Below are 13,548 nucleotides of genomic sequence, written 5' to 3' on the forward strand. Positions count from 1 at the left end.
AGGTGGGGGTTGGTCTATTCTCCCACGTGCCTGGTGACAGGACGAGGGGGAATGGGCTAAAGTTGCGCCAGGGGAGGTTCAGGTTGGATATTAGGAAGAACTTCTTTACTGAACGGGTTGTTAGGCACTGGAATAGGCTGCCCAGGGAAGTCGTTGAGTCCCCATCCCTGGAGGTCTTTAAAAGACGTTTAGATGTAGAGTTTAGGGATATGGTTTAGTGGAAGATTTGTTAGCGTTAGGTCGGTGGTTGGACTCGGTGATCTTGGAGGTCTCTTCCAACCTAGACTATTCTGTGAAACTAGATCTAAGGAATATATACAACACGCACTTCACGCAGCAGGCACAAACCTCGAGGACAAGTCCTTGCTTCCATGAGGCAAACTGAGGAAAAACATACATTACCCCACCAGCAACTCCTCTAGGCCTTTCAAAGGTTCTATTCCTTTCATTTTCCCTCCTATAAGCCGAGGCATTTAAAAGAACTATTATTGTTTTTAATATATTTCACATTAAGTATCTTTTGAGCTTATATAGCAGTGTGCCACCTGAAAGCACCGTGGCCCGTTCTATAGGGTGCTACAGCTGGAGTAAGCAAACAGGCACAAGATCTTGTCAGACATTTTTAATGTAATTCTAGAAGAGGCAGAATAAGAAAAGGACCTCTGAATATAAAAACAGGACGAATGAAATAAACAAAATTATCTTTATATGTTTTTAAAGCAAAATATTGAGCCTTGCACCACTGAAATTATTTTAAAAGGTAACAAAATACATGAACAACACTACAATCTGCAGTTTCAACCTTTTACAAGTAGAGTTACTACCAACAGCAGGAAATCTAACAAATTCATCCCTAGAAACATGGTGTTTATTTTAGGAATAATCTTCATACAAAATTAAAGATCCTTTTCTCAAGGAAAGAAATGTAGATGAAAACATCTGGGGAGCAGGCAGGAGAGATCACTTTCTGACTAAGACTGAAGTACATTACAAAAAACAAGGAGCAAACAGTAGCGACGGGACTTCTAAAGAAGAGAAAGGCAGCACAGAATTTTTTGTTGACCAGCACAGTACAACAGAATTTAAACCCTTTATTAGTGAAACCTGAAAAAAGAAAAACATGTACTACTCCCAGATATACCACTTCACCAGGAGAGGATAGGAACTGTTTTCCATTAACATTCTAATAATGGAAAAATGCTCAAGGGAAGAAAACCTGTAATGCAGCAGAAAGCAAACATTTCAAGAAGTATTTGTGGCAATACGATGCAGAGCACCAACACCCACCTGGTTCTCTCCAGATGGCTCTGCTGAGCCCCACTCCATGGAGTGGGGACTTTCAGATAAGGATCTGGCATCAGAAGGGAACCCGAGTGTTTTGTCTCATTCTATCAGCACAGTTAATTATCAGATCGTGCAGCTTCTTCCTGAAGCAGACTGCCTTCTGCAGCAATCTCCAGGATTGCAATCTCTTCTGCTTCCTCTCCAGGACCACGTCTCCCTAGACAAACACACACTTCTGCTAGAAGGAACCCACGCAAATGGATAAATATCAATCATCTCTAGCACCCAAAACCCCCATAGCACAGACTAGCCAATTCTATCAGTATGACTTCACTGATTTTTCAAGACAACTCACAAGATATTGTGACAAATAACAAAATATTGCCAAAACAGATTAGCAGGTTTTGTTACTGCTTAAGAACAAAGAGAACCTATAAAAATGGAACTGGTTGCAGGCAACATTTTTCAAGTGTTTATAGGAAGCAGTAGTAGGAAACCCACAACAGGCACACCTGTCTCCAGAGACAAGCTGGAGACAAAAAAACAAAACAAACAAAAAAAACACATCCCACAACAATGACCACACCAGAACAGAAACTATCACTCAAGAATGCACAACGTCCCTTCCCCACTGCTGCAGATGGATTAAAGCAGTTCTCACCGGCACACACTGCTCTAACACTGCGAAGTGCATACACACTGATTCAAAAGGATGCACGACACATTCACTACTGTTCAGCCCACTTCTTTGTCCATTAACACCATTTTCTTTACAGCTGAAGGACAGGCATAGATGTTCAGAGAGCTCAATGAGACCTTACATTCTGTTTTTTCACAGAATCACTAAGTCACAGAGCGGGTGAGGTTAGAAGGGACCTCTGTAGATCATCTAGTCCACCCCCCTGTGGAGCAGGATCACCTAGAGCACGCTGCACACAGGATGGCATCCAGGTGGGTTTTGAGTACCTCCAGAGAAGGAGACTCCACAACCTCTCTGGGCAACCTGTTCCAGTGCTCCGTCACCCTCAGGGTAAAGAAGTTCCCCCTCATATTCAGCCGGAACCTCCTGTGCTTCAGTTTGTGCCCATTGCCTCTCATCCTGTCACTGGGCACAACTGAAGAGACCAACTCCATCCTTTCAACACCCTCCCCTCAGGTTTTTATACACATTGATGAGGTCTGCCCTCAGTCTTCTCTCTTCAGCTGGCAGATAATTCACTTTGGAAGAGGGAGCAAGAAAGAAAAATTGGTTATCTGAATCAATGGTAACCCTTACACAGGGAGAGAATAATCAACTGTAGAACACAGTACTAAGGCTTGCCTTACAAAGCCAAATAAAATGTTTCCATGGTTATCTGCACTTTATTCTGAACCCTATCAGTTTTAAAGATAGTTTAAAGCTCTGGTTTAAGGCATACAGAAGTTTAAAGAATGTTAAATGTTTTAAAGAATAACCCTGTTCTATGCATATTTGGTTGCCTCAGGCTAATTCTTCTCCAGAATTCAATTTTTTATAAGGAAAACATTTATAATGAAGACTTACTCAACATCCTGTGTGATCTAGCTACAATAGATAAAAACTCCCTAACAGGCATACATGGGTGACTTAATATTCTTGAAGGCCTAAAACAAACATAATGCAATATTCACAGATTGAGACTCAATCGGCAGAAGTCAAGGTCCAATTCAAGCAGCTATAAAATGCTATCTATGGCTTTTTCACGGAGCAGAAAGGACACCATGACAGGATGTATATATCAACACTGTTGTGTACTATTACATCAGAAAGATTTCCACTCACTGTAATCTCTGTATCTCTGTTCAGTCACGAACTATAAATAGCACCAACCCCAAAGCACCAGGAAACATAACATGCTAAGTGGAACCTGCACTAAAAGAAATCAATTCAACCACAAGCCCGTATTTTGGTGTTGGCAAATGGTTTCTAGAGATACGAGACACAAACGCAAGCACATTCTTGCTGTACACTTTAGGAGCTCGTATAATCCAGGGCTGAAGAAGCAGGAAGCATGGCACTTGCTAGAGAAATAAATACTGATTTTAGTCCTGAGACATAAGCAAGTAATACGTTGTTTCCCTGGTCACATTTTGTAGTGGACAAGCTCACACAGTTCATTTTCAAAATCAGGCTTCCATCTAGGTCTAAGATGGTCTCCAACAAGGATTATAATACAATTTTAAATACTACTATACATAAACAGAACAAGATTTAGCATTGGGCTAAATCCTGTCAATCAGCCTCAGAAGTTCATGACACATTCAAGCACATCTTTTAGCTGCTTCACTACTGGTGTGCATGCAAGGACTAGTATTTTTCACCAGGGCTTGCAGTAGTTGGCAGTGATTGAAGTGAAGAGATCCCTACTGACACAGAATGTAATTCCATAACAATTTGAGTCATGAAACTGCATTACAGAAATTGATAAATTACAATAATAAAAGCAGGTTGTGATAGTAGGGGAGAAACTGTAAGAAACATTTTCCCATATAATGGAGAATGCATGCAATATGCCATTGGATTTATTTTTGCAAGTTCAATCATGTTAGAAAGAATCTTACTGTGCAAGTATTTCTGCCATGTAAACTAAATAAAAAAGATACACTTACTGAGAAAGTCAATTATTCAACAAGAGTCAGAGTGGCAGATTTATCAACCTTGCAAACGAAAAATGCATTATATATTTACACTGTTAAATATTTTATTTTTAAAATACCAACAACAGCAAAAGAGTTTACCCTGAATCAAGAACTCGGTAAGCACACTTCCAATAGGAATGCTGCTTTGATGTGTATCTGCGGTATGGAAGCAAGGACTTCTTCCCTGAATAAAAAAGTATTAAATGTCAGCTAAGAACAAACCAGGGACACACACACCAAACAAACAAGCAAGTCAAAAAGACGACCTCATTTGCATTTCATAGGACCAATCAAAGAGGGGGAAGAAAAAAAAAAAGAAGCAACAACTATAATATTGTCCTCCAGGACTTTGAAATCATGTCCCACAATAATTCCTGTACCATTAAAGGCATATAATTAGGTAGTAATTTGCAGGAGTTAATTTCCTCCTACACTGTACTCAAAAACATCTTGAGGGCAACTCCTAACACTATTTAAGTTGTAGAACATGTGTAGGTAAGCGTGAGAGAAGACACTGGAAAGAGAGTGTATGCTTTAAAAAACAATTTCACTAATTATGATTTAAAATTATGACAAGCATCTCACAAGGCAGATAAGCATTCCAATGACTCAAACACAAGTTTGGGAGAAAAACACTCTTTACTAGCAGTTCTTGAAGAACAACAACAAACTAATATTTGCCTGTGTATCATATATAATCAAAAACGTGCAGGGTAGACAATTAGCAAGCAATAATCCTACAAAAGCCACTTAATCTGTCATCCTTTTGAACAAGTTTCAACCATCAGAGGCTGTCAGCCATTCCTTATGTCACATATTCTCCACGTAAGGGTTTTTTTGTCGTTTGTTTTTTAATTCCTGAGAACACTAAAGGATTTGTTCAGATCATTAATGGAATCTATCATAGCTTTTGCCCTTCTCAGGGATCACCGTTCATTTAACCTATCTTTACCATTAAGACAACTGCTACTAGAACATTATTTATTAGAGTCTAACATCTTTAGACATGGAGACGAGCATTTTTTCAAAAGTCAGGTACTTCCTTGGTCCCATACCCTCACAGCGAAGCAGGACAGCAATCAGCAGCACAAGCAGATTAGTGTTCTTCACCCTTCTCATCCGCAGTGCAACAAGCAGTGACATTGTGAAACCCTAAGAAAGCACCCCCCAGTTCAAGTGAAGTTTGCAAGAAGAAATAGAAACCACAGATTACCAACCACCATTTGCAATTAATGTATAGGTTAAAAAACAGAGTCGTCAGGGGTCACCAATTAGTGCTGTATTAGAGATGTCACAGAATCACAGAGCAGCACATTCATCTATGTTTCATGAACTATTTTTTAAGAAAAATAGTAGCTTTGGTTTAAATTCTTTTTTTAAATGCAAAAAGGTATAGCTGATATTGCCAATGTAACTTGTATATTGCCTTGATCTACAGCTTAGCCCTGAAAAAGCTATAGTTTCAGAGAACATATAGCTGGGACAGATGTCAGAGATGTTTTCATCCCATACCTCAGTCACCTTATTAAAATGAAACCTAAGTGCAAAATTCAAGCCTAGTGTAATAAGCATAGCTTGTTTTTTTTTTTCTTGAAGAAAACTAATTAATCCCAAAGCTCTTTCAAAGCTTAACAGAAGGTTGGAGAGGGTTAGAAAACGAAAGCAGCTTTTTCACCTTGAGATGCCCAAGAAAGCATCTCAAGTAACAAGAAAAAAAAATACACCCAATAAAAAAGACCGAATTAGCATTGAATATGGGCCTTCCTTTTTTTATTCCTTTGTTTTTTTTTTAGCTGTTTAATCTCAATATTGCTGCACTTAACTGTACAATAATTTCTACCTGATCAGAAGGGCAGTTAAAAATAAAACCTCTCTCCAAAACCAGGCAGAAGACACTGCTAAAACGCCAAACTTCCCCGCTGGGCGATTTGCCAGAAAACAGTTCCGATGCCTGGCTTTCTTCCCAACCGTGTGAATGCACAACACAGGAGGAAGGGTCCACTGCCGCTGTACTCCTCTCTCAGGACGGCAAAGCAATGATGTACAGAGGACAGCAGATGAAATGCACTTAGCATCCTCACGTGTCTGAATACCCTGCCTGCTGCTGACAATGGAGCAGCAGGAAAGACTGTGGATGGCTTTATGCACTCTTGACTGACCCCATTTTATCTCTGGCAGTGTGCCTCCCCGAGTCATTGGAAATGTTGGTGTTTACCGCTGGAACCGAGCCAACAACTTCCAGTGGCACAGAGAGGCACAGCTCTTTGCTTCCAGGCTGCGCCCCCAGACATCACTGCCCAAGAGCTGCTTCCCACAGTTACGCTGCCCAGAGCTCCTCAGGCATGGCCTGAGACGAGGGTTTCCTGGCAGACAGGCGTCCTTAGCCCTACAAATAGGATGCTGGTGCCAACGGGGCCAAGCTCTCGCTGTGCCAGGCCTTGCTGGCGCTGCCAGGCCTCTGCCAACACATGCACTGTGCCCAGCTGCTCCTACCCTGTGTCGCCTGTGGAAGTTTCAGCATCTCTTCAGGATCCCTCCATGGGCACTTACAAGCATTCTTCTGGAAAAAACATCTTCAGATCTCTTTAGTTTGAGAACCAGAAAGTAATAAATTGGACTGGCTGCTTACTGCCAATGCTCTCATGGCTTTTTTTGTTCTACGACAGGCCTAATAGACATAATTCATCAATATGAAGTGCAGGCTGTCAGAAGCTATAGTACAGACAAGCCATGCTATGACTAAATTAGGCACCGGAGGCTAGAGGACAACCTCCCTGTTACTCCTGTCAGAACAGCACGCAACCAGGAGAGAAAGGGCCAGCTCCTTCTGGAGGAGCGGGGAAAGACGGTGGTTCAATACACGGGTGAGATGGGGAAGGTCAGTGACTGCACCTGAAACTGATCAATTACTAAATGGAATAAGAGGCTGGGAAGAAAAATATAATTTACCGCTCTGGCAATGGTTAGATGTACCAGTCAGAGCTGGGAAGCAAGAAAGCACAGCGCCCAAGACCTACTGACAGCATTATTTTGATGAGCACCAAATTCTTAAGGAAAAAAAGGAAGTGGAAATTGCAGAAGCACGTGTGTACACAAGATGTAATATAATGTATTATTAAAGCCGTAATAAAATCTAATAGCTGAAAGCAGTGATAAGTACATTTAGATAAAACTTACATTTAACTGTGAGAACAATTAACCTTTAAAAGCAAATTTATCTACTCGTGGTGATTCTTCTAAGTGATCAAATTAAGGTTGAATGTCTTAATCTATTTTAAAGGTAAACACTTCAGCTTTATTTTGCTGCAATAAAGAAAAAAGGGAATATATAAGGATACATGCTGGGATTTGCACAGTAATAAAATAAAACATTTTTCATGGGCAAGATTCTTGTCCTGAACTCAACAGAATATAGTGTTTTCACCAAAATCTTTCTCTATCAAATAACGTGAACTTAAATGTAGTCTTCTATAAGTAACTGTAACTGCACATTGGAGAAGTATACACAGGGACACTAATGGATTTCCTACAGTGATTTAAAACATCAGAACTTGCCATGTGGCATGGGATGCCTGAAGAAAAAGCACCTCAAAATACCTGAGCCATTTTCACAGCAACAGTGAATCATGAACTGACTGCAGCGAGTCATCTCTCTGTCAAATCCCCGATAGCAAAAACTAAGCCGGGGTGGGTACTATATCCAGGCTTCAGGATTTTAAAAATAAAACAGCAAGACAGTCTGTAGACACTTTGAGTAAGTTCCTTCCCATGTACCTGCCACTGCCATATTTTACTTTCCTACATGGGCTCAAAATCCTATTTCTTAAGGCAGAAGTTTAGCTTTTTTTTTTTTCCTTTAATAAAATTTCAAGGAATTAACATAAACAATCCTTTACACTATAAATACAAACTAATGTTTTAGTTTATTTGGAGAAAAAGGGCAGATCCCATAGTATCAATACAAGACAATCGCTACCAATTCCTACGACACACGTAACAACCTGTTTAATAATCCACTGTTTGCCTGCAGGCTCTCTCAAAAAACTTTGCAAACCTGTTAGCAGCACAGTTCAGTTTCAGTAAAGGAGTTAGCATGAGTGGTAAATTCTGCAGCATTTTTTTTCCATGGTAAATAACATCAAACTAATCCCCAAATATAACACCACTTTAAAGTCTGTGCCTGCTCACACTGATGCCAATGGCAAAAACTTCACTTGAACCATATACACTCATAAAATCTTGCATCTTAATTAAAAATAAAGAAAAACATGGAAATGGGAACAGAGTCATGGTGAAAAATTGTGTTATAGTACATCTGTTATTACCTGGAACATAATAGTTATAATGTGAGTGAGCACCTGGAAGTATCCCCTACTTAGATTTACTTCAGTATAACTATTCAGCCAGCCTAACACATAAAGAGAAAGATGCTAAATATTCACTCTGAGAATAAATATATCTTTACACGACCCAGCCTGTACATTATCTATGTAATACGATCCATATCATTTGTGCAAATGAAGCTGTATCATTTGAGCAAATGTTCCCCAAATCAGCACACACTATGAATTCCGGCTATTCCCAACAGAACACACTTGTGAGCACTTTTTAAGGCAGTTTTTCTTCCACGGATTTAGCATGGTGGTATTTATTTCCTCTTCCCAAGCCTCAAAACATTAGCCTAAGGATAGTTTGTAAAGAACAGACTAGACTGAAGAAGAAATAAGGAAAAAATATCCTTAAACAGTGAGGCAAACTTGCAGTATTTTTATTTTATTTTTACTTACCCCGTTTTCCAAATTGCATGCTTTCAGACTACTAAATACCTTAAGATGTGAGCTCTTTGTTTTTTTTTTTTGTTTGTTTGTTTTTGTATATGACTGCTCCTAATAAACATTAAAAATTTAAGTCAATTTAGAACTAATTTCTTTAATGTAGTTTCTCATTCTTTTTTTCATTTCAGGAAAAAAGAAGAAAGGAAGGCTGGGGAACCACAAGAAACATTTTGTTTTCTTATGTGGTACCATGCACATTGCTGTTTGTAAGGCAAAAGACGCCCCAGTGCTCTGCAGCTATGCATCCCTAACAGCTTCTTTCTGCTGCTTCTTACAGACTTTTTTCTGAAGGTACCAAAAATATTCTAAAGGCAACACGATAAGCACCCACCACAAGGAAAAGGAATTGTTATATTGACATGATTTCTTTCATCCTGGTTTGAAACCATGCTGAGATCCAACGATAACACAGACACAGAAGGCAGCGTTTGTCACTGTTCTTAGCTGCATTTTTGACATCTGTTTCACAGCTCTTGGAAAGCCCACTTCCATTAATCTACCATGAGAAAGGGCAGGAGATAAAATTCCCAGGCTGTGAAGGCATTAGGAAAATTTGCTAGCTGACTATACATTGAGAAAGAACTGTAACAGCCAAATGATGTCACTGTGAATAGACGGAAGATGCTGTAATTCTATTCCTCCCTTTGTCTTAATGGAGTTATTTATGTCGCAATTCTGAGGGCAGACCATTTACCGAAGACTTTACCAGACACCTGACATAAAGGGACAGCACACCAAAAACCGACAGGGACATCCTGGTCCCACTTGGCAGAAGCAAGTCTGTGCTTTCCTGACACAGCCCTCAGAGCCTCACGTGCAAGAAGTTTGCCAAGACGACTCCTGCTGCACATTAACATTTAAACAGGTTCTACCAACCATCAAGAGATTCATCATCAAATCTAGCTAAAAATATGGGAAACAATTAAAAGCCTCATCACAGATAGAACTGTAAATACTACCAAAGTTATGCTTTTAAGTCATCTATATATCAAAAAGAAAAAATCAGAACAAAAAGTATGTGCTGTTCTGTATCACCAAAGCATAAATATAAAGAGCTGCTTCGAAGTTAAATACTCTCCTAAGATTAGAACCCTAAATCAAAGAGGTTTGGCCTGCTGGTCATATACAACTTCCACAGAAATAATATATGCTAGCACACCCTAAAAGACAGGGTGTCTTTTATTAAAAAGACTACTTTATTTGATTTAAAAGATTAATTTAAAATATTAATTTCTTGGAAATAAAAGATTAATTAAATTGAAAGCATGGATCTCAATTTATATGACAAGATTCCAAACTAGCCTCTCTCCTACACAAGCAAAAGTGACAATGAAACCAGATGCAGGGTCTGACAACAGAAACTCATGGAAAAAGAAAGAATGAGAACAGGAGGAGAAGAGAAAAGATTGTTACAAAAAAAAAAAAAAAAAAAAAAAGCACGTGACTTTAGCCATTCGTTTTATGCATTCTTTTTAGCCATTCATTTTTACCATGTGGGCAATTTTAAAACATGAACAAGTTTTCTATTTTTTGTCAGACACAAACATTCTACACCCATTATGTTTGCTGCTGAGGAGGAAAAAGAAAGAGGTCACCAAAACACATCTACCCACATCACGCCCCTGTGAATTACTAACCTGAAATTCGAGGTGTATGGAAGTAAATGTTAGAAATGCAACTTCACATGTGAAGAACAACCCATGATGGGAAAGCACGCTAGCACTCACTTTACAATCCTGAGTACAGAAACACGGTGGTCAGACATTTGAAAGAGAAAAAATAATTGGAACTAGCTTCTCTGGATTAACTCAATAATCAAAAAGCCCAACATTATTGATCCACACGGTGGGAGCTGTGTGGGCTGAATGCTATTTCACTTCTGAGATTCTACTTTGAAGTCTGAAACAGAGTAAGCATGGTGGTCTCAGCCCAAGTCCCTCCAAAGATCACTAAAAATCATTTCATTTAATGTGAGGCAGCTGACTTCCTGCTAGGACGAACGAGAAGAATATTGGGTTTCTCTGAACAAGACTGGTGGTAGGAAAAAAAAAAAAGAAAGCACCAACAACTGAACAACTGTATGGCATGACTAACAGTTATAGAGAAGATCTCAGTTTGCATTGCTTTAAGGAGCAGAGAATAATCGCTTCATTGTCTTCAAAATGTTTATTATCTAGCATCATAATTAATGCCATTCCAGTCAACTGCATATGGTAAAGCAGCAGGAATTAAGAGTAAATACCAAAACCTCTGTCAAAAGGAAAATGACTGCAAGAAGCTATGAATACTTGTAAATTATCTCTGTGATTGTAGTCACTACGATTTGTCTTTCTCTTAATAGTTTTAATGCAAATCCAGAGAGCACAACAAAAAGAAAAAAAAAAGTCTTTGGGTTTGCTGAGGTTTCCTACTCAAGATGGGGCAGGGGACATGCACATTTGCGGGGGTTTAAAGGAAACCTTCTTTTCCAAACAGGGATTAGACACAATCTTATAAAATACCTTCCAAGCAGATAAAGCTTTTACAATGATCTGAACTCACTGTTCTTGTGCCTAATTTTTGAAAAATATACATAAAAGAAAAGCAGACTTTTCTGTTTTTTAATTATCAATTTACTACTCAATTTTGAACAATTTTGCTCAATATTGATGAAAGAAAAATGAACAGAACCAATGCCACACAAGACGCTATTTATCAACTTTTGCTGAGAGGATATACAACCATAAAAACGTATAATTAAGAGTAACTCTATCACAAATTAAAAGCCTGAGCATCTAGCAGCCTAAACGCTAGACAGAAATAGGGAACACAAGCATTTCCCCGATGCACGCTGTTATGGTTTTTACCCTCATCCTGTGGAGGTGAAATAGCAAACTCGGTAATAAGTTCGTAAGTTATGATCCTAATTGTCAGTAAAAAGCCATACACATTACTGAATAACAACACCTTCCGCATCACCTTGCGAATGTATGCCAGAAACATGATAAATGCATTTTTTTGATAAACTGTTTTCATACTTTCCAGCAAAGTTTAATAAAAACTTTGCAATAGTTTAAAGACAAACTTCAGTAAATGACAAACAATGTAAATGTAATCAAGTTATGCAAAGGAAAAAAAAAAAAAAAAAAAAGTAACCCAGAACCTGGTTGAGATGTTTGTATGTTTTAAGAAAGCCATTTGAGAACTAAACTGTTCATATTGCGGTATTTAATAGTAAACTGTCAAACTCTGGCCCACTAAACCTTTGTGTCTCATGTTCAGAGCTGTTAAAATGCAATGCAACACAGAAAGTGAAAACAGGCTTGAGAAACCGTAACTGTTCACTGGGAACCAATAAATGCTTCAAGCATACAAGGCTCTTTCAGAAACTTCAGCTTTACACAGGAAACGAGGCAGACTTGAAGTAAGGCACACCGTAACAGTCATACGAAAACCACTCATCAGGGAACGGTAACAGAAACTGATACTTCTGCAGTTTATGAACCTATCCTGAAATCGTTCTGCAGTGCATTCCAGCACAGTGCGAGTGATTTACTGATCTTTCCCTTCATCACAGCCAGAGTCAAATACACACTGCGGTATACAATATTGTATGTTTTTCTCTACCAGTTCCACTGCAGAACAGCAACAACAACAGAAACTGTAAGCCAATGGGTGACAAGCTTCAGCTTTTCTGCCTCCTTACTGCCTGACAGACGAACTTGCCCAAACACTTCAGTGGTACTGCTCTGCTCGGTTCACAGCCTCGCTGGGACAGCCAGCCCTTTAAGAGGCTGAAGTTTAACACAAAAATTCTCCAAATTGTTAAAGTCTTCTGCAATGTGGTGACAGGATCAGCTAAGAGACCCACAGATCTTTATCTTCCCTCCCATCTCCTTCATTTTATATTGAAATTCATCACCATAAAAGTTGCAGGTTTGGAAGCCTCCACAGACACAAGAAGAATGAGAGATCAGGAAACCTAGCCACCCACCACGGTGCTTCTGCTCCTCAGAGCTCTAGCTGGATATTTTACTCCTGTTCAGCATCCCTGAAAACCCTTGATGCACATCTAGGAGACATGATGAAAAAAAAAAATAATAATAATAAAAAAATCACACAACATACTGTTTCCTGCTCTGTGTAGTGCAAGGAGGCGGACAACAGAAGCCAACACAATAAGGGAGTTAATGACCCGTGTGCTTTCCTTGTATCTCCGCACTGATCTCTTCCCCACCATTTCCAGCACAGCCCCCTGTTTAGCGACCGTTCATTTCACCCCCCAAAAGAGTCCCTTTGGGGACTTTGCTTTAGTCCCCAGAGCAAAGCACTTGGCTTTGCAGGGCTGGCCTAATAGCTCAACGCCCTCTCCAGCCTTGCCTCTCCTCTGCACAAAATGTCCTCCTCTTTCCTCTCCATCCACGACCCTGCGCTCACCTCCCCCACCTCTTACTCTCACCACATACATCACATCCCTGGCAAACAGGTCTGGCTGCGAGGCTGCAATTTGACTAATTTCTGTCAACTCTACCAGAAAGAACAACAGGCAGTAAGGAACGAAACAAAATCACCACATGCAAGGTTCTGGCTTCCACCTGTAGGCCTCGTTGGGTTACCAACCTGGTTGCTATCTTACCTGACAGAGGACAAAGCTGTCAATCCTTTGTTAACGATGAAAGCAACCACAGAACCAACGGACAAAAGAGAAGGCCAAGGAAGGATGGGTGCTTCAGATGCAAAAATTCAAGCTGTGGTCATACCAACAAACAAACAAGTCATGTTGTACTTCCTT

General features: G+C 39.6%; 1 protein-coding gene across 4 annotated transcripts in view; it reads right to left on the minus strand.

Annotated features, from left to right (window-relative positions):
• The window catches only part of CCNY (cyclin Y), a 122,488-nt gene that overhangs the window by 85,806 nt on the left and 23,134 nt on the right, over positions 1-13,548 (minus strand). The window lies entirely within an intron of this gene.

The sequence above is a fragment of the Oxyura jamaicensis genome, chromosome 2, assembly GCF_011077185.1.
Source record: "Oxyura jamaicensis isolate SHBP4307 breed ruddy duck chromosome 2, BPBGC_Ojam_1.0, whole genome shotgun sequence".
NCBI lineage: Eukaryota > Metazoa > Chordata > Aves > Anseriformes > Anatidae > Oxyura > Oxyura jamaicensis.